Below are 26,990 nucleotides of genomic sequence, written 5' to 3'. Positions count from 1 at the left end.
CTCCATGCTGGCATTTCGCTGGTATTTGGAGAGGTCATGCATCATCAACTCAGCTACTGACCAAATGTGTGTGTAGGTATATCTGTGTGTGTGTGTGTATGTGTGTGCATGTCTGCGTTTTTTTTTTTACAGGCTTGCATGCTAATGTGTGTCGATATGTGTGTACATCTGTGTGTGTGACTGGGTTATTTAAATTAAAAGCAGAGAAATAGTGAAGCCGGTTAGTATCTCGTGCACATTTAATTAATGTGCGTGCACACAGGTTTTAAAGATATTTATATGTATTATACATATTTATTATAATGTATTCCTGTTGATGTTACGCTCAATACATCTCAATGTATTCCTCGCATGTGTCCCAAAGGAAAAATGTAAACATTGTCTGAAAACATTGTTGCTCCACTGATAAGCAGTTGCAGTAAAAACAAAAGCAATTCAGAGTCTTTGCTTTTGAATTGACAAGATGATGGATTTGCTGCAGAGAGAAACAACATCCACACCTGTGCCGGCTGTAAAAGGAGGTCTAATTGGCTAAAATCCCAGTGTGGGTATGGCTGCAGGGCCTCTAAACCGACAACAGTGACTACAAAATGGTCTCAAGTTAAGATACTTGCAGCTCAGCCGCAGTGGAGCTTGATAGAAGAACATGTTCAGATCTCCACACCGACTCGGCTGCGTTCAACAGGATTGAACGCAGCCACGACGATACATGTTGAGTTTTACCCGAGAACAGACAGATAGTCCTGTGGGCGTTCTCCGATCAGATTATTTAGGGCGATGGGTTTAATTGGACCGGAGCCAATAGGAGCACAGCGCTGCATCCTGAAGATACAAGCATCTCCATCAGGAGACGGATACACATGGGGGGTGCCTGGTAAACCTGTTAAAAGTGTGTTTTGTATCCTGAAACCAACTCTCTCTCTCACTCTCCATGGCAATGTTGACAGGACAACTCACAAAACCTCTCTTTTAGTGATGCCATGCGGCGTGCATACAATATTAAAACACGGCCGGTGCCGTGCCTCTATGCTCTTTGAAGCATCGGTTTCTCATTTCTTTTACTGTTATGATCTTATTTTTCGCCAAAAGCTCCCGTCAGCTTTTGGGGTTGTCAAACGGCTTTCTCAGAAATCACCGGGGAGCAGAAATGGAAGAGGCGAGTTGAAGGACGATTGGCGTAATAATGACGATTTCAAACCCCTTCGACGTGAAATACATCTCGAGGTAATCGGAGAGCGGGTTCGTCCTCTAACTCGCACGTTCTCTCTTCAACCTCTTGACTGTTTGAAATGTGTGAATACTGACACAGCTGTGTTTGTCTCTCAGCCGATTTGCCGCCTTGACTAATGACATATGGTGATCCCAGACGCCTCTCGACTAATGACGTACCATTTGTGATCCCAGACGCCTCTCGACTAATCAACGGCAGGAAATTAGTATGTTTTGTAGCACAACAGCACCGGGCTATAAAAAAAAGCTTGAACCAAGCGATATCTCACCGCCCTGTGACTCATTTCATTTAGCTGACGCTTTTATCCAAAGCGCCTTACAATAAGTGCATTCAACCATGAGTAGAAACTCAAGATAGCAATACTCAAGAAAGTACAATTTCTTCAGGAGAGCCAAACTACAAAGTGCTATCAGTAAGTGGTATTTAAGTGCCGGGGGACCCAGGACGCAGCCTTGAGGGACCCCAGTAGAGACAGGACAAGGTTCAGACACAGACCCTCACCATGTGTGGTCATTGAGGTCTTTGAGGTAGGATGAGAAAAGCCAGAGAGCAGAGCCTGAGATGCGCAGGTCCTCCCATCGCAATCATCAAATGGCGGGAAAAAACTACGAGAACATCGCACAAGGGAAGCACCCGCATATATTTGCTGCAAGATATTTATAACGTCTTCAATTTTAGGTAATTTTGAAAATAATAAAAATATGGCTTCCGTTTAAATGTGTTCACATACTAAATTACTAAATAAAAACATCCAAATTAGCTTGAACGTTAACGTTACTGGTTAGCGAACGTTAGCTTCTCGCCGGTTGCTTTAGCTAGCTTAACCTACAACAATACACACGATGAGAGTGAGAGCTTTTCTGTTCGTTTTTTTGATATAAAAGAAGCTTGAGTGTTTAAAACGCAGTCAGCTGTGTGTTTTCTGTTGCGGTTTGTGCTGAATGTGTGAAAGTGTGTGTGTGTGTGTTGTGGTGAAACCATTCTGTGTGTCGTATCGCTCTGTGCGTGTGTGTGTTGTGTGCGTGTGTGTGTGTGTTTTGCAGATGGCTTAAGGAACCGGCAGCCAGTGGCAGTGTCAGAAAGCATCTCGTCAGGGACGTAGTGGAGAGGAAGGGAGGGAGGGAGAAAAAAGGAAACCGAGGGAAGGAGACTTAGGAGGCCGAGTGGAGTGCGGAGCATCCTTCGTCATCTACTTCCTTCATCCTTCCCTTTCCTCCCATGCCCTTCGCTCGGCTTCTCCTTCGAGTCGCCTGCTCTTATGACAGGAAAAGAGGGAAGGGGAGGAAAGAAGGAAAGGAGACGTAGGACAATATTACCCAGATGTTCAGCCGTTGTGCCCGTTCAGTATTTTCGGGTCTGGACTTTTTTTTATTGGGAGGAATTGTAAATGTGTTCTGTTGTCCATCGGACTATAATAACATCAGGCTCAGCTTCTTGCCCCCGGCTACAATTTTTATTTTTGGGCAACCGAAGCACAACACAGCTCTGTGTGTGTGTGTCTGTGTGTCTGTGTGTCTGTGTGTCTGTATGTGTCTCTGTGTGTGCGATGGCCCGACCAATCAGCTTAACTTTTCAACTTTTAACACAAACTTTGTCTAAGCAGCTGTTGTTGGCCATAGGGAGGGATGGCGGGGAACGAGTTGGGAGAACAACAGAGATGAACGGATGAGACAGAAAACTGTGGAGAGAGAGGGAGAGGGAGAGAGAGAGAGGGAGAGAGAGGGAGGGAGAAATGGAGAGAAATAGAGAGGGAGAGAGGGGAAGCAGCGCTTGGAGGGGGAGAAAGGGAACGGAGGGAGAGCAAACAAGATAAAGTAGGAGGACGTGAGTTTAGGGGATAGGAAGGATGTGAGGATAAGTGAGGCTGAAGGAGGAGAGGAGAGCTGAAGGTGGTGAGGGCAAAGGAAAGGAGAGAAAAGAAAAGGAGAGAAAAGAGAGACCACCCTCAGTTCATTATTCATTCTTTGTTTGTGTCTTTGTCTTTCATCTCATGTTCGTCCACCTTTTCCCATCTTCAAACATTCCTTTCTTATTCCACTTCCTGTTGGATGATGGTGGAATAACAATAACGATGTTTTTTGCTACCTTGTTAGCAATTTGAAAGAATTCAATCATCTGACAGCTCATAACGTCCATATCATTACACTATTAATATCATATTAAAGGTGTTGTTAGAGATAAGCTGCAGGACTCTTTTTCAGATGCCTCTTACATTTTTATTGAACTATGGTAAAATAAGGAAATGTCCCAATGTCATTCTCTACAACATTACTTTCGAATACAACTTATAGTTGTGTCACTTAATACAAATAAAAACCTCCATGCAGGTCGTTCTATATGGCACAGATAGTGTAAATGTTTGGTCCCGCTCATTTTATGACCATAAATTGGGATTGTCATTAAAACAATGTATATTGGGCGTATACGATATATTGGGCGTATCTAAATTTTGAATCAACACCTTTTCTGACTCATTACCACAATATTATTTATATATAATGTGTTGTAAGAAGTGTAGGTGTGCAAAGTGGCGTTCAAACATTAGTCACGTCTGTATGAAATGCAAATAAAATAGTGTTTGAACTATCGTCTGAATAAATAAACGGCGTGTTTGAATCGCCCGCAGTGACAGCGCAGCCTTCAAATTAATTTCTAAATGAGTCCATCAGTTTCAGACGGATAGTTCAGATTTTGCCAGAAACATTTCTTGCATTTTTTTTTGGCCCCTGAACATCAGACAGAAAACATTTCGGGTCCCTGTCAGGACTCGAGCCCGACATCTTTGATGATGCCGGCGGCCTTCGTCAGAGTCTTAAAGCAGCAAAACAGGCTTTTTTCTTCTTCTTCTGACTTTGCAGGTGGAAGCGAGAGGCGGCTCAGTCTTACCGGAGTAAACTATCACCGCCAATTTTAAATGGGTGGAATCTTTATGCATTTTTTTTGGATGACTTATTAAGATTTTGAACTTTTGCCCCCGAATGATTTCTCAAAATCTCTGCTTTGAATCAGCAAATAATACAAATGTTGGATTATTTGCTGATTAGTATTTTAATTATTTTTATTGTCATCAATTAAACACAATGTTTTAAATTCTCTTCAGGTTGATTGAAGGTGTTTTTGTGTGTGCAGGTGTGTGTCCGCCTGGTGTGTCTGCAACAGCTACTTCCGTTGTGTGAGACTGAATGAATGAATACCAGCAAGACTCTTTGTTTTGTGTTATATTTTTGCATTTTGCGTGTGTGAGGTTGGGCGTGGACGGACACAGAGATGCACAAACTCACGAGACCGATGAACACTTCATGAAGGGCTTCATGTGTGTTTCTACATTCTGTGTCATGTGACTTTGTTCTCTTTGTTTCATCTGTCATGTGTTCTGCTTTTAACCCATCAAACTCTCTCTCTCTCTCTCTCTCTCTCTCTCTCTCTCTCTTTCTCTTTCTGTGTTTTCTCTCTCTCTTTTTGTGTCATCCTGGTTTTCATCTTTTCGTCAGTCTCGCTGTCAATGTGCTGCACTTTCTGACATTTGTGTGTGTGTGTGTGTGTCTGAGTGTGGAGTATGAGCATGTGTGTGTGTGAGCTTGTGTGTGTGAGTGTGAGTGCGTTTTTAAAATTAAAAGTTGTATATATTCTATAATCAGCTGTTCAACTGAGCAGCTGCATAGTGATCATCAGAATATTACATTTTAAATAATAACTTCCTGCATTGAAGCCTGAGGGGAAGTTTGTCCTTCCACCAAAGAAGATCGGGCGAAAGTTAACGGACCAAGTGCACACGCACAATCGGCAACACCCGTCTGCACCTTCGTCCAAACACACACTCGCTTTCCGTCGTGAACGTGCACAAACTACCAAGAGAAGAAGAAAAATAACGCTAAGCAGTCAACTTGCACTCGTGTCACCGTGCAGAAAGACAAGATGAAGGTGATAAAATGGCCGGCGTCACCGCCTGTCAGTCTCTGTCTCCAAGCCCCTCTCTCTCTGGACTTATTACACAAACACACACATACTGAATGTGACACATACGCTCACAGAGACGGGCCACAGTTTGCAGTGACCTCCCTCTGCCGATGACACCTCCAAAAACATGGCAGACTCTGACTGGCGGCGAGATCCGCCGGGCTTTGAGGAGGAAAAACAGAGAGGAAGGGATCCGTCGTCGGTCAGAAGGCGAGTGTCGTGTTATTGTGAAGCGTTATGTGTGATGTATTAATCATCGTAGCAGAGAGAAAGGTACACCCGGAGGCCTGTGAGCCAATGGGAAGGGAGTATAGGATCCCCAAAAAGCTGCGACCTCGTCAGTACGTTTGACCTCTGAGACGCTGACGGCTTCTTCTTCTGAGGAAAATAATCTGCAATAAGTGAAATGAAACAGCGTCCAACTCCCTGCTGCCATTAAAATGTTGCTCTGCTCAAGATTAGCTCGTTGAAGAGACAAAGTTTCTGCACCATTAACTTTAATTCATCGTCAGCGGGAAGGAGTTTGAATTTCTACATTTTGTGTCTTCATTTTGAAGCCACACACTGACATCAGCGACACAGCAGAGGGTTATATCTTCAGTTATATACTTTATAAAGTTTAATACAGTGACAATTACTACCTGTTTAAATATGAACCTCTTCAACAGGTTCATCACCAACCAGGTAGTATCTCATTATTACGAGATACTAAGTCATAATTATGAGATACTAAGTCATAATTATGAGGTACTGAGTCATGATTATGAGATACTAAGTCATAATTATGAGATACTAAGTAGAAATTATGAGATACTAAGTCATAATTATGAGATACTAAGTAGAAATTATGAGATACTGAGTCATAATTATGAGATACTAAGTAGAAATTATGAGATACTAAGTCATAATTATGAGATACTAAGTAGAAATTATGAGATACTAAGTCATAATTATGAGATACTAAGTAGAAATTATGAGATACTAAGTCATAATTATGAGATACTGAGTCATAATTATGAGAAAGTATCTTATAATTATGAGATGTGATATGTCAACCAGCGTCATTAATACGGTTTATCGTCATGTTTTTAAAATGTTTTATTGTTCTGCCGTTGGTTACTTCTCTGTGTTTTGCACAGTAAAATGTCCCAAACGTAACATTAAAAACAAAGCATTATTGGAAAAACACAGGTTGATAACGGCATTGTTATATTCTTGGCCATGCAGGGTTTTACAGCATCTTTATAGCAGTTGAAAACATGTCTTTTTCAACCAATCTAGGAGTAACATCTGTCTGAACTATTGGTTATTGATACAGCGCCCTGGACCAGAGAGCAGAGAGGAGGAGGAGGAGAGATGGAAACCAGACAGAGGAATCCTGCAGTTGAGTCTTAACTCCTGATGAGTGCTGGCAAAGGTTAGTTCTCCGTTTGAGGACAAACAGGTTCACTGGAGCTTGTGTTTGAAGTGTAACGACAGCTCTCTGTGTTTCTACCGTTTCCAAACCTGCGTCCTTTGTATCCTCCAGACCCGTTTGTAAACTTGGCTATGCAAGATTAATTTAGGCCAAACCACATGCATGTTTTATTCAGCTCTTCTTCTTCTGTTTCTCACGGTGCAAAAATAGTTCAAGTGTGATGAATGGAAGTTCCATGTTGTGAGGAAATAAAACAACCAATAAAAAATAAAGTAGTGTAAAGAATATTGATATCCCCGCTACGTTCAGTGGGGGTATCAAAAGTTCTGCATGTTGCGGTTAAGGCGTGTTCGAGGTCTCTTTAGAGTCCCAAGACGTGTCCTGGTGTGTGGGAGAGTTTGTCGTTATGGGACAGATGTTCCCTGTGTTCATTTAGCCTCTCTAGGGGCTTAATTACCAGCTTCTTGTTTCAGATGGTGAAGCCATAAAGGAGAAGCAGCCATGTTATTGTATGTTGATGTAATATGTTGAGCTTTTTTTTGTTTCGATGGCCTTTGAAAAAGCTCCTCGGTGCGACGTCATACGATGCTGATCCTGCTTTTTCACCACACGTATGTTGAAAAGCTAAGTATGTGTTAACATTTTAACCAAACACGTGACATATAAATCATTTTTAAATACATTGAAATGATTTTCCTGGCTTTTCGAGGCCCTTTTTTGTGGTGATCTTTGGTAAATTCAAGGCCGCTTGTGCAATGCATTAAATTATGTTTTCAGCCTTTTACCTAAAAGCAATTATTCAGTCATACAAAGTGCTTCGTTTAGTTTATTTTGCGCTGCAGCAAGAGAGTCCTGACGGCCTTTTAATTGCATTTATTCAAGTATTGAAAGACTGAGAAAACAACCAGACGCTATTGTCATGAGTTTGCTCTCAAATAACTTCTCGGGTACGCTGTTCTGACCTCAGACTTCTTTATTCCAGAGATGTTTTTGCACTCGTGGAGAAGTTTGACCCTCGTGCTCACGAGAGTATAATATAAAGACTTTATGTACGGACGGCAGCCGAACATAACTCCCGAGTAACTTATATACATATGCTCTGTCTGTTCCCATCTCACGCCTCACTGTCACCATCGCTGTACGTTTCCACTCTGAAATATAGATTAGCCGGCTCCAAAGCTCATTGAAGTGAACCGTACAAGCTGTTGGCGAGTGCATGCGGAGGAGGAACAACGGACAAATATGTACACGAGCAGACTGGGAGAAACACACATGAGGTATATAGGGACACACTGCCATCGCCAGTATACCCAGTGGGTGAACTGTTGGGAGTGAGAGTTGTCCAGTCATGCTAAATAGTGTCCGGGAGCAGTCGCTTGAGATGTAATGATGTCGTATGCGTCACGTGCAGCAGCATCAACGCACACCAACGCATCGTCCACATACTTAGAGTATCGTGAACTTTCAAGTAGAAGTGTTGCAAAAACTTTTGAAATGTCAATCGGTTGTGTTGGAGCCAATAACTTTCCCCAACGCGAAAGTAGATGATAAATAAGCATAACGGGGCAATGAAATAACAATAGAAAAAGTAGTAAAGACAGAGAAAAACATTAGGCGGAGATGGATTTTTAAGGTGACCTCCGTCAATGTGCTCCACAAACCGACTGATTGTCATCTGTCGTTATAAATGAGCCACCTCTGCAGAGCAAACACAGTCCTGCAGGAGCTCCTGCAGCTCTTTGTGCTGGCTGGGTTTCATATGTAGGCATTTTGCAGGATTTGTCACACATTAAATGGTACAAAAACGAAACTGTCAATTTCTATAAATGTGTTATTTTGCTATCAGGAAATGTGACATTTTTATTCCAGACTGGCTTTTAAAAAATATTTTCAACGCAACTCGCGAAGTACCTGTAACTTTGTGTGAGATGATACACGTCAAAAGAAGATTTAGAGTTTTAGAAGCAGTACAATTAAAATATCAACATCCTGCAAGGATGCTTTTGGGATTTGACAAAAGAAAACAATCCACTCAGGTTCTGTTCACGCAGCTGTTATCAATCAGCTGTCGTCTTATCCCTCAATTAAAATCCAGCAGTCGGCTGGAGTCAGTGTTGTTTTTTAGTGGCGCCTGACGGCGGTGAGCATCGTGACGCTTTGTAGAGACTTCACTGCAAAATAAAGTAAATGTTCTCAATGAGACCAAACAGAAACAAAAAGTTGAATCCGAAAAGATATGGTAGCAAACAAGTCCTGGTGAACGTGATCCCTCCGATGTGTTACTCTTTGGATGTGTATGTCAGTGTGACTTCTCTTCACCGTGACAGTCCAGTACCCTTTACCCCCACGTGGCAGTACCAGAGTACCTTGACCTTTCATGACGGCTTCACCCTCAGCTGCAAACAAAACTGAAGGTCGCAGCCCGACGACAGTGGCAGAACCGCATGACGGGCAGAAAAAGCAGGTCACCGAACTGTCCTCGGCTCGGCGAGACCTTGAGATTCTGACAGCGAAAAGCACGACTACAAGCGGTAGCAGGGCAGCGGATACACTCGCAAGAAACATGCATAACTTACCGCTGAGGATGCAAACACCCATACCCTATCCTATCCTAGCCCGTATCATATTGTGTTCTACCCTCTATTACCGTTTCGCAGGGTTAGGGTATTGTATCGTACCCTATTGTACAGTATCATATCCTATCCTATTGTATGGTATCATATTGCACTGTCTCGTATCGTACCGTATCGTTCTGCACGGTATCGCACGGTATCTCACGGTATCGTACTGTATCGTACCGTATCGTACCGCATCGTACCATATTGCACCGCACCGTATCGTACTGTATCGTATCGTACCGTATCGTACTGTATCGTACCGTACAGTACCGCATCGCATCGTACCGTATCTTACCGTACCGTATTGTACCGCACCGTATCGTATTGTACCGCATCGTACCATATCGCACCGCATCGTACCATATCGCACCGCATCGTACCGTATCTTATCGTACCGTACCGTATTGTACCGCATCGTACCATATCGCACCGTACCGTATTGTACCGCATCGTACCGTAGGGCACCGTATCATAATGTATCATATCGTAGTACAGCATCTCAATTAATGAAAAATAAACCACCCAGATGTTTAATTCTCAGAAGAGTTAGGTTATAAAATAAGAAATTAAAATTGAAAAAACAGCAGAATTGAAGGGTGACATTGGCATGGTCCTCCAACACCTGTGGCTACTCATGGGTCCCATTGCATCATTAATTCATTCATTAATTCATTGATCCATCATCAGTGATAAGTCATATCTCTGGCATCACCAAACACCAGAAAGAATAATCAATAATGTCATATCTTATAACATCAATATAATCAGACCGAAAGAACATGAAAATGATGAAACAATGGAAAAACTCCCCTGCAGCAGTTTCACAGAACAAAGCCTGCTGGTGCAGTGCGATGGTTGATAATGATAACATGGAGGTACAGTCTGAGTGTGTGTGTGTGTGTGTGTGTGTGTGTGTGTGTGTGTGTTGCAATGCATGTGATTGTGTTATCTGTGTGTTTCATGCATGTTTACAAGGACAGCTGTTTATGATCATGTGACACGCACATTATGCGAAAATATACTCAAACACAGAACCAGCAGCATCACGTTACCGTGCAAGTCTTTTATTCATCCTTATTTTATTATCACTTGTGACCTACTTGGAGAGAAACTCCGGCTCCTGCTGTGACGCGCCGTTAAAAATAACTCGGGAGGAAAAAAACACAAACACACACTCCTACTGTACGCTTATAAACACGCACACACACACACACACACACGGAGGGAAGAAGAAAAAAAAGCGCATGCACGCTGGGATCCAAACATAAACTCACAAATAGAGATTACACACTGGGTTCATGCCACAGTGCTGACCGCAGTGATTCCCTAAACAACCTCACATGCAGACGCAGTCATGTTGCATAAACGCACACAAACAAGGACGTAGCGAGGGCCGACATTCAACATACAGACACGCAGAAAAACACACGCGTGTGTCAAGGACACACAGATGCATACGAACATGTAAAAGGCCACACACACACACACACACCACACATATGTGCACGTACACACAACGTCGTCAAGCGTTCTCACGCAAGGAAACACAATGTCACTCTGTCGCTGTTGTGTCAACCTTTGTTTGTCTCTTGCTCTCCTCCTCCGTCGTTCTTTTTCTTCTTCTCCTCTCTTGTCTTCCAACTGTGCATCCCTTCATCCCTGACCCTGTTATCTTCTGAAGCATCTCAAAGAGACGGGGAAGAGGAGGAGGATGAGGAGAAGGAGAAGGAGGAGGGGGAGGGAGAGAGAAAATCTCTTCCTCCCTCGCCCCCTTTTTGCTCCTCACTTCCTCCTCTTTCCATTCTCTCTGTCCTCCTTCCACTCTTTTTTTTTCTGGCTTTTGGCGAAACAAAACACTCTCGGAGGATCCGCTTCACACCTATTTCGCATTTAATTCTGCATGGCTACAGTGCGCGCACACACACACACACACACACACACACACACACACACAGGGTGCCGGTGTGACAGGCATGTGAAATGCGAAGGCTTTGAATTGGATGATCTTCCCTCGTTAGCGAGCCGCTTGAAGAGGCAAATCAGGGAATCTGTGTATACGCCAAGAGATAACGACAAAGGCAGGGAGCTCTCGAAGGTGGAGAGGGAAGTCAGGTCTCTGCATCTCTGGCATTCCTCCTCCGCACTCTTTCTTCCTCCCCTCCGCTTCACTCTCGCTGTCTTTGCTCGCTTTTCTACTGCAAGGTCATTAACTTACACTTGCGGGAGGAGGGGGGGCGGGTGAAGATGAGGACAGGGAAGAGGGAGAAAGAAGAAGAAAAAATATAGTTTGACTTGGTCTGGCAAGGACATGAAGGAAGGAGCAAAGAGAGGCAGAGGAGGGAGATGAAGAGAGAGGGAGATGAAGGAGGGCGAGGCAGCGGAGACGTGTTCTTACATGTAACTCCCCAGTAACCAGACAAAGGGACAAATTATTACTGTGGCATGAGACGTAATTATTCTTGTTGGGGAAATAACTTTATGTTTAGAAGAAAGAAGAAGAAAAAAAAACAACCTCTGGAGGGAATATATTTTGTTATCGCATCAAAAGGGGGAACGTCTGTAATTTTCCCGCCTTTTGTTCCAACGTCTTTGCGTCTGAGTGACTAATGGGCACAAGAATCTTTGACATTGGCCCAATATTTAATTATTATTATGTTGTATTAAGCTCGGGGGGGGGGGGGGGGGGGGGCGACTCCTTGCCGTCAATGTGCGTTCACACCAAAACACTTGCGGACGCTTTTTCGCCTGATTTTACTCAGTCGACTTTATGTGTTTATTCCTTTTTTTTGCTACCATTCGCAGCGGAAAGGGGCCGCGGCTGCGTTACCCGAAGTCACCAGCACATAGCATCCCTAGCTAACCTAAACTGACCCGGTCTCGCGGCAGAAAGGGAGCGCGGCTACGTTACCCCAATTTTCCAGCATATAGCCTCACTAGCTAACCTAAACTGACCCGTTCTCGCGGCAGAAAGGGAGCGCGGCTACGTTACCCCAAGTTTCCAGCACATAGCATCCCTAGCTAACCTAAACTGACCCGGTCTTGCGGCAGAAAGGGAGCGCGGCTACGTTACCCCAAGTTTCCAGCACATAGCATCACTAGCTAACCTAAACTGACCCGTTCTCGCGGCAGAAAGGGAGCGTGGCTACGTTACCCCAAGTTTTCAGCACATAGCCTCACTGGCTAACCTAAACTGACCCGGTCACGTTCCAGTAAAACAGTTTTCATTTCTGCTATCGACCACGGGACATTAACAACTATTTCCTGCGTTATACTTGTTGTGAAAATACCACAAGTGTCGGACCATCAAGCGCCCTCGTGTCTGGGTTCATAATATTATCCGTAGCTGCACACAGCGCCGACTCCTCCAGGAAAAGAGTCTGAATGAAGACGCTTCCAGCGCTACTTGAGGCGGACCGGCAGCCATGTTGAATTCTGCTACGGCAGGACGGCTTTCCCCCCCAAAAAATGCATCATGACATCAGGATCAGAACCCAGTGGGCTTAGACCCCATGGTCTCTGTTGTCTGCAGTCAAAATCTGACGTGTGCGTCGAACACCTGGAAACATCTGTGTGCTTCTATACAAGAACATCCAATAATTTCCCCCCAACAGGCGACTACAATGAGACTTCAGGCCGCAGCACATTTCACCTCGACCGAAACCTCTTCACAGATCGCAGCCCGAGAGGCGGAGACGAGCCAAACGGCTGTTAATCGCACAGCCGGAGCGTGTGGATCCGCAGTTATACAGGGTTTTTTTTTTTTCATAGTGAGCGATTTCTCTGGCATTATTGAGCAAATCTAAAGGAACGCAGATAAACCCGACAGATTCACCGTGTCGTGTTGGAGAGGATCCTTACGAGAAACATCATCAGCAGAATAATCACAACGGCTGAGCACGAACTGCAAAGGCAATTTAGAGTCTTCATTCCTATTTAGCTCCTTATCAAACAGCACCCACACACACCCACACACACACACACACACACTCATGCACACACACAGTCAAACGCATTAAGATCCTATTCAGAATGATTGGCCATTATGCTGTAATGGCAGATTACACAGTAACGGTAAAGGAATAAATGTGTCAGCATTATTCATTTGCACATGCCTATTACGTTTATACACACACAGACACACGCACACACACACACAAATGCACACACACAAACCCAGAAGCTAAACCGTATTATTGTAGATAGACCTTGCATTCTTGCACACACTGGATACACATGCGAGCATAAACAGATTATTTTGTGTGTCTATGAGAAATGCACCGTGTACACACACACACACACACACACAAACACACATATATATATACACATACATATACATGAGGAACAACAGCAGATGGCTGAGTGACCCTGAGGTTTTGTCCCCGCGACAGTTTGCTTGACATTCTGGACACAGTTGTCACTTAGACTTAGAAGCTGTTCTGCTCCCCAAACACACACACACACACACACACACACACACACACACACACACACACACAACGCCATACTGTAAAATCACATGAAAAACACACTGTCACAATCCATACACATTTAATGAGTGTGGACAGGAAACAGTGAGCCCAGCGAGCCTTCAGAGGATCTCAAGTCTGCTTTCTGGTTTGTCCGTTCAGTCCAGTTGAGCTGCAGCAAATCTGGCAAAAAAAAACTAAATATGTACATTTAAAGCAGAGAAGTTGTTCCCCCCTTAGTGCACATTTCAGTGTATCACATTAGGAATGAAATGTATGTAAGTATATCTCTTTGTATCCATCTGTGTATCTCTATGCATCCATCCATCTGTCCATCTATCTCACCTTCTTTCCGTCTGTCTATTTGGGTCATTCGCTCTCCAGTTCTCTCCATCACTTTTTAATGACGGGGGAATGACAGGGGGTGAGGTGTGCGTCAGCTGAGAGAGAGAGAGAGAGGGAGAGGGAGAGGGAGGGAGGGAGGATAATGAAAGCCACCATTAAGGACGTCTTCCTATACGGTGGTTCACACGGTGGTGTGTGTGTGTTCACAGAGGCTTCACGCGTGATGAATTGCAGGTAATTTTATAAGCGATTATATAAGACTCCATAAATTAATCTATTGTGGGCCGTGAACGAACACAGACACACACCAACACACACACACACACACACACACACACAAAGGTGGTGATTTGTCAAGTAATAAGGAGGAAATGTCAATTCCACGCTTCACTCGACATGAAGACCTTCCTGGGTCTTCCTCCTCTCTGTCACTCATCAGAGGTCGTGTTGGCGCAGTGAAAAGGATGGCATGACACACACACACAGACACACACACACACAGATGGACGATAAGTAGCCAGAGATGGATGTACACACACACATGTCACCCTAAAAGAGCAATAACTCTGCGGCTCACTCGTGGCCTCGGCCTCATCCAACAGACCGGGTCCTCTGTCGCTGCCCAGCGGGGACTTTCTACGCCGCTTTGTAAAATTAATAAGGAATCAAATCACATTCGCTCCGGCGCCACAACAGCTGGACGCGTTCGACTCGTGTTTTTAATAGCGGCATCCGCCACAAGCCGGTGTCGCTTTCCATGGAGCTCCTCCACAGCGTCGCTGTCGCTCGGTGGCCGTCCTCTCCTCCCACGCTGCTGTTGGATTTCTTTCTACCATTGTTCTCCGTCCTCTCCCCCAACTTCTTATTCCTCTCTTTGTTTTAGCACTTGACACGCACACATATACGCACATGTTTGCACGCACAAACAAGCACAACATCCAGCTTCAAGTTGCCTGTGCAACCATCAAACCTGAATTTCTTCAGCCCGGGGATGTGCAACAGAATCACTGGAGACATTATGAGTCGTTCAAACCTTTAAATCATGAGAGCTGCAGCGTTATTGTTCTTTATTTTAGAGGAAAGTGACGTTAAAGAAGATCATTGTTTCGTTTCTGTGGTTATTCTGAAGAGCTTGGAAATTAATTTGTGGATTTTTTCATGTATTTATTGGTTTATTCAACGTCAACAAAATGTTTTTTCTCACTTTTGTGCAAACTACTATAACGCAACCTTTTTTCATTGTGTGTGTGTGTCGTGTTTGTGTATCGTGTGTATGTGTGTGTGCGTGTTTGTGTATTTGTGTGTGCATGTGTTGTACTTAGATAGATAATTACTTTATTGATCCCCGAAGGGAAATACAGGTATGTGTGTGTGTGCGTGTTGGTTTGTGGATATGTGTGCATGCATGCATGTGCGTGCGTGTGTGTGTGTTGTGTTTGTGTATCATGTTAGTGTGTGTGTGTGTGCGTGCGTGCGTGCGTGTGCATGTATGTATGTATGTACACTACCGTTCAAAAGTTTGGGGTCACTTAGAAATGTCCTTATTTTTTCAAATAAAAAGCACTGATTTGATCAATGAAGATCAATAAGTGAATCAGAAATACTCGCTACATTGTTAACGTGGTAAAAGACTCTTCTAGGTGGAAACGTCTGGTTTTCAATGAAATATCAACATCGGTGTATAGAGGCTCATTTCCAGCAGCTATGACTCCAGTGTCCTGATGTTTGCTAATCAATTAATAGATGAGTAGAACATCCTTGAAAATCCTTGAAACCCCTGGAAAACCATTGAAACCCCATACAAAAACATGAAACACATTTAAAACCCTTTACCAAAAAACCTTGAAACTCCTTGAACAAAAAATCAATTCCTTGAAAAACACTGAAAAGCCTTAAAACTGCATTAAAAACCTCGAAAACCATTTAATCAATCACTTGGAAACCCGTAAAAAGACCCGTACCATTCCTGGAAAACCCTTGAAAACCTTTGAAAACCCTTGTGCAGTAATGTCACACAGCTGAAAACAGTTCTGCTGGTTAGAGAAGCTATAAAATTGTTCTTCCTTTCAGCTGGTTGAGTATCTGGAGCATCACATTTGTGGGTTCCTTAAAAAAAAAATTGCCCGGGTGACCCCAAACTTTTGAACGCTTGTGTGTGTGTGTGTGTGTGTGTGTGTGTGTGTGTGTGTGTGTCTGTGCATTTGTGGTATTTGTAAATGTAAAGCAAGTTCTATGTCTGGTGTGCAGTATATGTCTTCTTTGGCAAGTGTGTGTGTGTGTCTCTGTGTGCGTGCGTGTGTGTGTGTGTGTGTGTGTGTGTGTGTGTGTGTGTGTGTATTTCACGCACACATGCATCTGGCATGGGCTGCAGTGTGGGCAATTAAAAAAGGGACCGTGGAAGGGTCACAGAGAATAACATCACGCTCACTCGTTAACATTTATACGGGACAGAGCGTTATCTGTGTGGACGGACGACAGCCCGAAGCTGTCTGCTCGCATAACGTCAAAGAGCAAACGCAGGATTTCATAATGAATTATTAACTGGCGGTAAAGTAAGTTTAACAGCGGGCATGATGGGTTTCTTTGTACTCTTAAACACAATGTAACCGTCCTACTGCCTCCACTAATATAAATGATTTACTTCTATGTGGAAAGTTGTATCTACTCATATTTGCTTATTCCAGTTATCCGTTTAAAGTAATGGTGCATATTTGAAAGTATATGTGGGGGTAAGGGGGGGTTCTCAAAGGAAATGGAGACGATAAAGAAAATGAATTGCCTCGCAAACTACAGAAGGTTAATGTCTCAGTCCCAACAGCAAAGCCAGTTGACTCCGTAATTGAATGACTCACTGAGAGATTAAATCTCTGGCCATGTGGTCCAAACTAATAGCGCTCTGTATTTCACCTCGACTGCATGAGTTTAAAAAACAAGCATAGCAGGTAGCAGTTAGCATGTGAGCTGACTGACTGTCAGTTGCCAGGAACAGTTAGCATGTGAGCTAAATAACTGTCAGTTGCGACAAGCAGTTAGCATGTGAGCTAAATAACTGTCAGTTGCGACAAGCAGTTAGCATGTGAGCTAAATAACGGTCAGTTGCAGCAAGCAGTTAGCTTGTGAGCTAAATAACTGTCAGTTGCGACAAGCAGTTAGCTTGTGAGCTAATAGACTGTCAGTTGCAGCAAGCAGTTAGCATGTGAGCTAACTGCTACCTGACTGCTGGACTGAGGGCAGACTGGACTCTACAGTGACTTACTATCTCCTCTCGAGGCGTTACAGGACAGGACGCGCCGTTTAGCGTGCTCATTTCAGTAAATATCTCTGCGACACAGTCTCTAGATGTCCTCTGCATAACGCGGGAGCTGAAACCTCTTCACATTGTGTTGACGGCGGTAAAAATTCTGGCCGCATTTCACACATCGCACCTGTAATGGTCGCTCGGTAATCATCTCTGCCCTTCAGAGGCCGCCGTCTGAATGCAGAAGAGGACTTTGGCCCGGCTATGAAATAATAAGTGTGTCTGTGCGAGGGAGAGAGATCGAGGGAGACAACGAGAGGGAGGAGGGAGAGAGCGTTAATTAACTAGTGCTGACATCTGCAAGCTTTCTCCTATTAGGATCTGATTAGGGGAGAAAGCGGGAATTACAGGTGCTATGAGAGATGAGAGCGAGTTCGAGGAAAGGAGGGGGGGAGATTGTAAAGAGAGGGAACGAGAAGTTGGGAGAGAGAGGGAAAGAGAAAGAGAGCGGGAGATGAAAGGAACAATCTCCGCTCTGTTTCCAGGTTTAGAACAGGAATATTTCCCATGGGGCCGAGCGATGCCGGCCCTTCTGCCCTTCAGCACACAGTGAAGGTAACTGTCAAAGTTGACCTTATTTACCCCCCCTACACACACACACACACACACACACACACACACACTTTGCAATGCCAACAGGCTGATGTTTAGCATGTATCTTCACCTTGTTAGCATGTTTCCGTTTGATAGTTAGCACAAAACAAAAAGCTCAGCCGATGGGAAAGTCGTTCGTTTTGCATGTTTTTTGGTCATAAATCAAAATACTGAAAGAATAAACACTATGACCTGATGACGGCGCTAAATGAAACACGTCATGACATCATTTATTCAACGTCCAAGTGAATGTCTGTCAAATAGCGAGAGGATAATAATCAAATGGCCGTGGAGACAATCCACTAAAAACTGAAAAAGCCATAAACGACTGTCAGGTGCGACAAATCTTGAAATATCGGCACAGCTGAAATACGACAGTGACATTCATTTCTTAGGAGAAAATTTACATTCTCATTTCTTTCGCCGTCACAAAAAATACCATCGAGGTTCAAAGAGTGGGACGTGCTCCCCTACCTCCACCCCCACCCCCGCCCCGCCGCCGGTTGCATGTTGCGAGACGCTAAATATTGAACACAACAACGATCGAGAGGGTCGAAGTGAGGTGAACCGCACTCGGCGGAGCCCGAGAGAAGCGTTGGTGCGGAAAAGACCAACAAGCACAAGACTCGCAGGGCTCACCTATACGCAGGTCAAAGATGTAGCATGAACACACACATGAACACACGTACACACACACACAAACAAAACCGGCTCATTTGTGCACAGATGTTCTCACACGAGAGAACATCGTGACGTCGCATAGGGCCCTCCTGCTTCAAAAACACGCCTCCTGAAGTGATGTGCGGTTGTTTTATGAAGCCGTGGGACCAGATTGCTCTGATGTGGGGCTCATTCGTCAACGTCAACACACACACACACACACACACACACACACACACACATAAACAGAGCCACGCATGCTCTCAAACACGCGGCGGACAGTTTAGTTGCTGGAAACGTAGCTAGAAACTACATACTACATTTCCCAGAATGCCATAGGCTTGCTGGCAGAATGCATCGAATTTTTTAACTTAAAAATAATACACTCATTGCCGTTACTAATTTATACACAATTTAAATAATCTAAATAAGATTCATAAACAAGTCAAACCAGATAAAATAACTAATAAAGTAAAGCCCCCTGGGAACGTTAATGTTAAAACATCCTGTAGTTATTTATTTATTTTTCTTACCAAGAGAGAGAAATCATAGCTGTCAGAAATTTCAAATGTCTAAGGTAAACAGATTTTCCAACAGCTGCTGTTAATTGTGGTCCAAATGATGTGACAAAGCTGAAAGGAATATGTCAAGCTGTTGTGAAAAATGAGCAGATGAGCAAAAGAAGACAAGAGAGGGAGGGAGCGCTTCCTTAAAATCAACATCTTTTATGGACTCGCTGCATCCTGGTTTAACAAAGATGCTGCTGGTTGAGGAGTTGTACTCATTATCCTCATACAATGGACAATTTGTTATATTGTTGTGGTTTTATTTGTGTGATCCTAAGCCATTGTAGCTACACTGAAACAGCTGATGCGGTACTTTATAAATAGCTGTTTAGAGGCGTGAGAGCGATTAAGATAATCCTCATGTCCCGCACCATGATTATTATTGGGCAGTAAGACTGAGATCAACTGCTCATTAAGGTGGATGCTGATGGTGCATGAAGGACTGCATGGAAGACGTACACTATTTGTTTGCAGTATTTTAACTGTGGATTATGGAAGCCAATTTCCGCTACAAAAAAGAAATCAAGATTATGACCCAAAAAAAGTATGACAAAAAAAATATGAAAGCCCATTTCCGACACAAAAAAATTATGACCAAAATGACAAAAAAAAGTAAAAAAACAAAAAAAGGATGTCAAAAAAAAGTATGACAAAAAAATGTCCAAAAAAAGTATGACAAAAAAAGTGTGACAAAAAAATGTAAAAAGAAAAGTATGAAAAAAAAAAAATTTGTCATGACTTTTTTTTGTCATACGTTTTTTTTGGTCATAATTATGATTTTTTTTTTTGTCATGACTTTTTTTTGTCATACGTTTTTTTTAGTCATGACTTTTTTCTGTCATATTTTTTTTTATTGTCATAATTCTGATTTTGTTGTTGCTGTGGTGAAAATGGTCTTCCATAGTGTTCTGTTACGGAGACAGCTGCTATCTGCATTTTTATAAAAAGGAAGGCAGTGTTGCACAACCTGGAATTCATTTAGAAATGACATTTGGCTTTGAAAAGGTAGAAACCCGCGTGATGCTTCCTGGTTAGCGTGAGTTAGCACCGCGGGCGGAGAGAAGAGCCGCCTATCAACGCTAACTAGCTAACCACCTGTTCCAGCATATGGTAGCGCCGTAGCCTACGTTAGCTCGCAACTCTCGGGCTCACACGTGCACATTTCTGTCCATCACGCGGGGGAATAAAGACGGCGATGGAGACGGAGAGGTCTGGCTTCCTCGCGCGTTCACTTCAGTCACATCAGGAAACACAATTTGACTTTTGGTGGCGCTTCACTCCGGCTGAGCTAAGAATAGTTGCGAACGCTCGTTAGCGAGTAAACAGCCATTTCAGAATGCACATTCGGAGCTGATTGGATTCTAAGTGAATCGACCCCGCAGTGTGTGTGTGTGTGTGTGTGTGTGTGTGTGTGTGTGTGTGTGTGTGTGTGTGTTTCATAGATAATAGAGGCCCAGACACTCTCTGACTGACTCTGCCCCCGACTCTGATCCTCCCATCACATTATCTCTATTGACCGCAGAACATCACCGCACACACACTTGTGTTGTGCATACGAGCGTGTGCACCGCATGCATGTGTGTGTGAGCCTGTCCGTGTGTGTATACATGCATGTTTGTCTTGTTTACTTTCTCCCAGTGTCTTTAGGCAGAGCCAACCACAACACTTCCTCTCTCATTCGCTTACAAAGCGTGCACACACACACACACACAGAGAGACACACACACACGATCATCGGCACTGATTTGGTGTGACAGGGCTGTAATTTTAGCTGTGCTGACTCTCTGGGCTTCTCCCTCTTCCTCCTCCTCCTCTTCCTCCCCTCCCTCTTGGCGCACGATCACAGAGTGGTGTTCATCAACCGCTGCCTCCAGTAATGTCTGTTTGTTTGTGTGCGTCCGTGTGTGTGTGTGTTAGCCATTTTACCATGTCGTTTCTCCCAGGGTTAGGTCATAGAGTCAAACTAAGGATAAGACTCCTTCACTAATACATTTCAAAATCTCCTCTCCGCACACACAGGACTGGATTTTGCACCAGAGCGCCGAGAGTGCAGCACATTTAAAATCTGTCTTTAACACAGCTGCACTCACTAGATATGTCCTCTCGGACATTTTTTTTATACTTAGTTTAATTTCAATGAGGCTTTACACTCGTGGCTTTTAGCTTTCTTAGCGCCGCGAAGAGAAACAGCGCGACTCCGAATGAAAATAGTTGTTCTTCTGTGTCGCGGAGCGATGTTTTGATTTATCATCGCTGTGCTTTTGTATTGAAGAACTGCATTAAAACACACCGACAAAGAAATAATATGTACCTACCAACCGCACATTGACGTCAATGTATCTCCGTCATTTAAACTCACTCATCAACGTGCGCCAAAATCCTCCCGCGCCCATTTTAAGTCCCAGCATGCCCCATTCAGACAATCGTTTGGCATAAAATACATAATTTTTCTCATTTTTGAACCGAACGACACTGTTTTTTGACTGAAACTCCTTAACAGGACAAGACTTTGTTTTATTGTGATTTTTGTTGCAGATTCTGATTCTTTAGGTCCTAATCTTTCAAAAAAAGTGTCTTATTGACGCTCCAGGAGGCATTTTTGGGGAATCTGGCTCATATCATGCTGGATGTTCATAGTTATTATCAAAATATATTTTAAAAGTGATTTTTTTGCAGATATACATTTTTTTCCCAAGACTTTGCTGAACAAATACATACAATAAACACGAGTATTGGAATTAATTTGGGGTTCCTCCGACGACTCAAACACAGAAAGGGAGGTCTAGAGACAAAAAAAGAGTTATGTAACTTAGTTATAAGTTGAAGGCTCCGCGTATTTTGATTTCACTAACGAGGAAACAACGCACTCCGCTGGTCGTATGGCCTCGTGTTACCGTCCTTTTCCAGCTCTTTCCACACACAAAAAGCAATCAATTCGTCCTGTTCCCGACTGAATGAAGTTCATGGTCATTTGTTATAGCTTTGCTCGTAAGAAACAGGGGAGAGCGGGGAAGCAGCCGGGCAGCGGTGGCTCATGGGTAAAGTCGTTGTTATGCTTATAAACCACCAAACGGCCTGTTTCATTAGAGGGAGCATGCGGGGCCCTGAACACACCTCCACACATTGAACATCAGAGGAATCACCGTGCGACACATGTCAAGGGCGTCGGGAAGGTGTTCGCGATTAGGTTTTTTTTTGTTTTTTTTTATCAAAAAGGTTGTAAAGGTGTCGTCTTTCATCGCCGTCACGGGGCGGTGTGATGCCGTTCAGACGGAGCGTTCGCCCCCGACGAAAGACATCTTAGGGAGGTTTATAATTGCTTTTAATGTTCTCTTTATAACACGCCGCGGCCCCTGGAGGGCTCGGCGAGGAGGACGTGCCCGCTGCGAGCCGCCACAAATAACGCTGCGAATAATTAAATCCAGTCGGCGCCAACGGGTGAATCTCAACCGTGAGATCGGGAGGTTCCTTGTGATATTTTGGGTCAAAGGCCAGTTGTCCTTTGTAGTATAGCTGGAGGTATATCTGTGTGTGTGTGTGTGTGTGTGTGTGTGTGTGTGTGTGTGTGTGTTTTACGCTGTGTTGAATGTGTTTGGATTATGTGTGTGAGACACATAAAAGTGGTCATGACACTGTGTGAACATGTAAATGACTAATCGGAGGAAAACGTCTGATTTTAATTGACGCGTTTGCGATTGATTAGCCATCTGTGTGTGTGTGTGTGTGTGTGTGTCTGTGTGTGTGTGTCCCTGTTAAGTCCACGCCTTCATCTGTGTGCCACTAAATAATGACTCTGTCTGAGCCGCGTACCCTCTGGGCTCTCTGGCCTGCATGCCCACAAATACACACACACACACACACACACACACACACACACACACACACACTGTGCTGGCCACGGCCGGCTAACTCTTAAATGTCAGATGACTTCACTTCTGGAACAACATTCGTTGAGTCCGGTTTCTCGCTGTGAGAGCTTGTAAATGAACGACGTTGTCTGCGGCTGTTTATCGCGCTTCGCTATCTTCATCACACTTCACACACACACACACACACACACACACACACACACACACACCTGGTCGCCGTCACCTATGGGCTCGGGGAGCTCGGGCACCTTCCTCACTCACCTTCATCCCCCTCGGTCTCCCGGCCGACCGCGAGATAACATTACGGCCGCTAGATTGCTTTCTGTGCGCAGCCGCTCAGCGGCCGCTGTGTCTCTCCTGCTTTGCAGAGTCAGATCATAACCGTTGATAAATTTCATATTAAAGCTGCGCTGGGACACTTCACGTCTTGGAGCGCTCGTCACACTCGCTGGTGATTTATACAGAAGGACAAAGGGAAGGGACGGGAGAGGCGAAAAAGATCCCACGGCCCCTCCCGCCCCCCCAAAAAAATCATAAAAGATCTATCACTGTGCCGCCGAGAGAGAGTTATGTGTCTCTAAAGTCACGGTTTCTGCATGTTTTAATGATCTGTGAGGGGCTGATGGGCCTCGGTGCGTTGCAGCAGGCCTTAGAAAAGATGAAAAAATCAATAACTGAAGAGGATTCATCAACAAAATGCCAACATTTAATAGACTATAATTATTACGCAACTCTAATTTCAGAGTTTGAGTTACCTTCAATTTCAAGAAGGGTTTCGTGTTGTTTTTTGTGTGTCTCTTTTAATGAACGTTTATCTTTCACCAACACATACACACAGAGACACACACACACAGTGACATACACAGACACACACTCAGAGACACACACAGTCATTAAGAATAATGGTCATTCTTGTTTTGCTTGCGGGTAATCTTATATTCATCTAAAACAGGATGGATGACGGGAGAGGAGGAGAGATGGATGGAGATGGAGGGAAAGGCATGAAGGAGGGAGAAGAAGCAGTGGAGAGAGGAGAGAACAAAAAAACTTCATTAAAAGGAAACTGAATGAGACAAAGAGAAGCAATAAAAAGACTCTTCGACTCAAAAGGACAAAATAAGTAGAAATGAATTAAACTCGGCAGATTATCCATATCTGTCTAACTCTGTGTGTGTGTGTGTGTGTGTGTGTGTGTGTGTGTGTGTGTGTGTGGTCTAGTGGTGAGTGTTGAATGTCATTCTTCTGTCTGGGCCACTTTGGGTCATTACAACATCACACCGGAGGACAAGAACGGAGTAAAACTGACAAATTAGCCTGCCTATCTGAGCGCGCGCACACACACACACACACAGATGGTGGGACACTATTGTGTGTCAGCAACCTGATGGAAATCTGGCCCGGGCTAACCAGCTGGAAATGTGACCCTCTGGTTAATGGAGTGGCCAAAGGAAAGAAAGGATGAGTGGGAGAGAGGGAGAAGATGAGTGAGCGAGAGTTGCAGAAGCACAGAGAGAGAGAGAGAGAGAGAGAGAGAGCGAGAGAGAGAAAGAAAGAGAGAGAGAAAGATAAATATATCAAATTTTACAGCAAGAGGAGGATCATTATTTGAACTTTCAACTGAAAGTGAGCACACCTGAAATATTGCTAATAATCCCTCCTTTCCCATAATACTTGTCCACATGCACACGGCTATGGTAAGCATTACAGAACAAAATTCAACCTGGAAGTTGACCCACGAGTTCTCCAAACCCTTGTTGAAGTGTAAAACCTGCCTCGTCGGACATCTTTCCGGCGCCGTCGTCCCGTCGTAGCCGTCAGCGATACGGAGCGGTGCAAACCCGGAGCGAGAGGGAGAGATCGCGTTCTTAATGAACGTTAATTTGCCTTAAAAGCTACCGATACTCAGCCCGCACGCCGCTTCTCCTGCTGTTTATGCGCGGGGACGCCGCGCGACAACCAATTAATCGCCATCTCCGCTCCACGTGAAGGCAAGACGGCTTCCTCAAGGAGAGGAAGCCGTCTTGCCTTCGCGGTCTCGCCGCCTCGATTACGAGGACGTCTTCCGACAACCGAGCGTGAAATCGCAACGCCTGGTGTCATCGGGACGTAAAAAGGAAAGGAAACAAAAGAAGAGAGAGAAGGAACTAAGGAAGGGACGATGGAGAGACTACAGATGGTTGTCAGGAACTTTCTCTTTCTTTGTAATTAGGAAAACTGCCGGTTGACACAACTGAAGAGTCTATACACAAGGCTTACTGTATTAAACATATACTATATTAAAGTAACACAATGTGAGTGTGTGTTTGTGTGTGTGTGTGTGTGTGTGAGGGATAAAGGAAGGGCACCGACAGGAGCGAGGGAGAAACTGTGGGCAAAGTGAAGACGGGAAAGAGAGAAACGTTTGTCTTGTCAGCACTCCGCCTGCCATTAACCGTCAGCTCAGTGCAACCTCGGACACGGAAAACACACACACACACACACACACACACATCACCGGGTCGCTGTGGCTCAGGTAAAGCAACAGCCTCACACTCCGGTCGCGTAGTAAATCTGTCACTACAGGTACAAACAGGAAGGTGACCAGCAAAGTAGTTTATAAATTCAGCGATGGAAGAGTTATTGTTATGTCTTTCCTCTAAATCCTGTCATAAAAAAAAACTATATTCCCAGGTGTTTACCTCTTCAGGCCCCAAGGTCAGAGCTTCTCCGTGAGTGTTTTGGGATGCGATCAGCAGCAGGAGGACAAAGAAAAGTCTCAATGCGGGCGGTGACATCGTGTCAGACGAGCTCGGGGGTTAAACCTTCGTCTCCTGTGGAGCCGCGAGGGCGAAAAGTTCTGTCAAAGTCACTTTCAGACAAATTAATATTAACATCCGAGCATTCTCGTCACTCTCAGTAAAACCCTCTGCGGTATCAGAGACTTGACAGACATTTTAAATCAGAGAGGCTCGTCTGAACATGGTCTCCATCAGTCACCTAGCAGTATTCTGCATGACGATGCACTTTCATTTCCTGGTTTTTCCAGAAAAAAACTCGAATTAGCTTTCGAGAGGAGAGTCACATGACACCAAAGTCACAACTATGTGTTAAATATAAGGCCTATAAGGTTAATTGTCAAATTTTGGTGCCTGTAAATACCCTCAGCGCTCCATTGTGCTTAGCTCCACCCTCTGGTTCCAAAAAAACAAAATGGCGACGGCCAAAATGACAAACTCGAGGCTTCAACAAACCAAGCAACAGGGACTACGTACGTCAAAAAGCCTTCTGACAGGCCCGAAGCTACAAAAGAGGAAAAACAATCCGTGTTTTTCATTCTGAGAGCCAAATGCCCGAGAATTTGTGGTCTATTTTCTCCCCAAACCGCTAACACTGTGCGGGCGATCCGCAGGGAACTCTTTCCGGATTGTCCCGAGAGAGCCGTTTCATGCAGATTTCCTTCTGAAACGCTGCACTTGGGGATTGTGCGCCGCTGTTCCAGGATCAACATCCATTTGTCTAAATCCAGCTCTTTGCCACATTGTTACGCAGAGTGCACATCCTTGTAAAGGAAAAAACAGCTTCGGTTACAGCCGAGGGAGGAGTTAAAGACGTCTGCAAACATGGAAAAAAAACAAAAAAAAACACAGTTTCAGGACAACAAGGTTTTGCCGCTCATGCACGCAGCCACTTTCTACTACACGAGTACATCCACATGCATGAGCGACAGCCACTCGCTAATGTTTAAACATTATTTTCTCCGTGGCCCAACAGAAGATCCCCCCCATCCCCCTCGCCCCACTGATTGGTGTGTTTAATGCACGAGACGCGAAGGGAAAAACAGCCCGAGAGAAAGAGACTTCTGATTCTGCTGCAGAGACCATGTGAGAGGAGAGAGAGAGTATGAAATACGATGGAGACGAAGAGAGAAAGGTTGAGAGACGGAGACGGACGTGGTGAATAATAGAAGCTGAAGCAAACAAAAAGACA

General features: G+C 44.3%; 1 long non-coding RNA gene across 1 annotated transcript in view; it reads left to right on the top strand.

Annotated features, from left to right (window-relative positions):
- LOC137787140 (uncharacterized) overlaps positions 1 to 24,106 on the top strand; it is a 28,630-nt gene extending 4,524 nt beyond the window's left edge. The window contains exons 3-4 of the long non-coding RNA XR_011077613.1: positions 6,507 to 6,605; positions 23,977 to 24,106. This is a non-coding gene — a long non-coding RNA (uncharacterized lncRNA). The remainder of the gene's footprint in view (positions 1 to 6,506; positions 6,606 to 23,976) is intronic.
- The last annotated feature ends 2,884 nt before the right edge of the window (positions 24,107 to 26,990 follow it).

This window comes from Clinocottus analis, unplaced genomic scaffold, assembly GCF_023055335.1.
Source record: "Clinocottus analis isolate CAN_PGR_092001 unplaced genomic scaffold, fCliAna1.0.p SCAF_16, whole genome shotgun sequence".
Lineage (NCBI taxonomy): Eukaryota > Metazoa > Chordata > Actinopteri > Perciformes > Cottidae > Clinocottus > Clinocottus analis.
The sequence above is the reverse complement of the archived record's forward strand: the minus strand, read 5'-3'. Positions and strand labels throughout refer to the sequence as shown.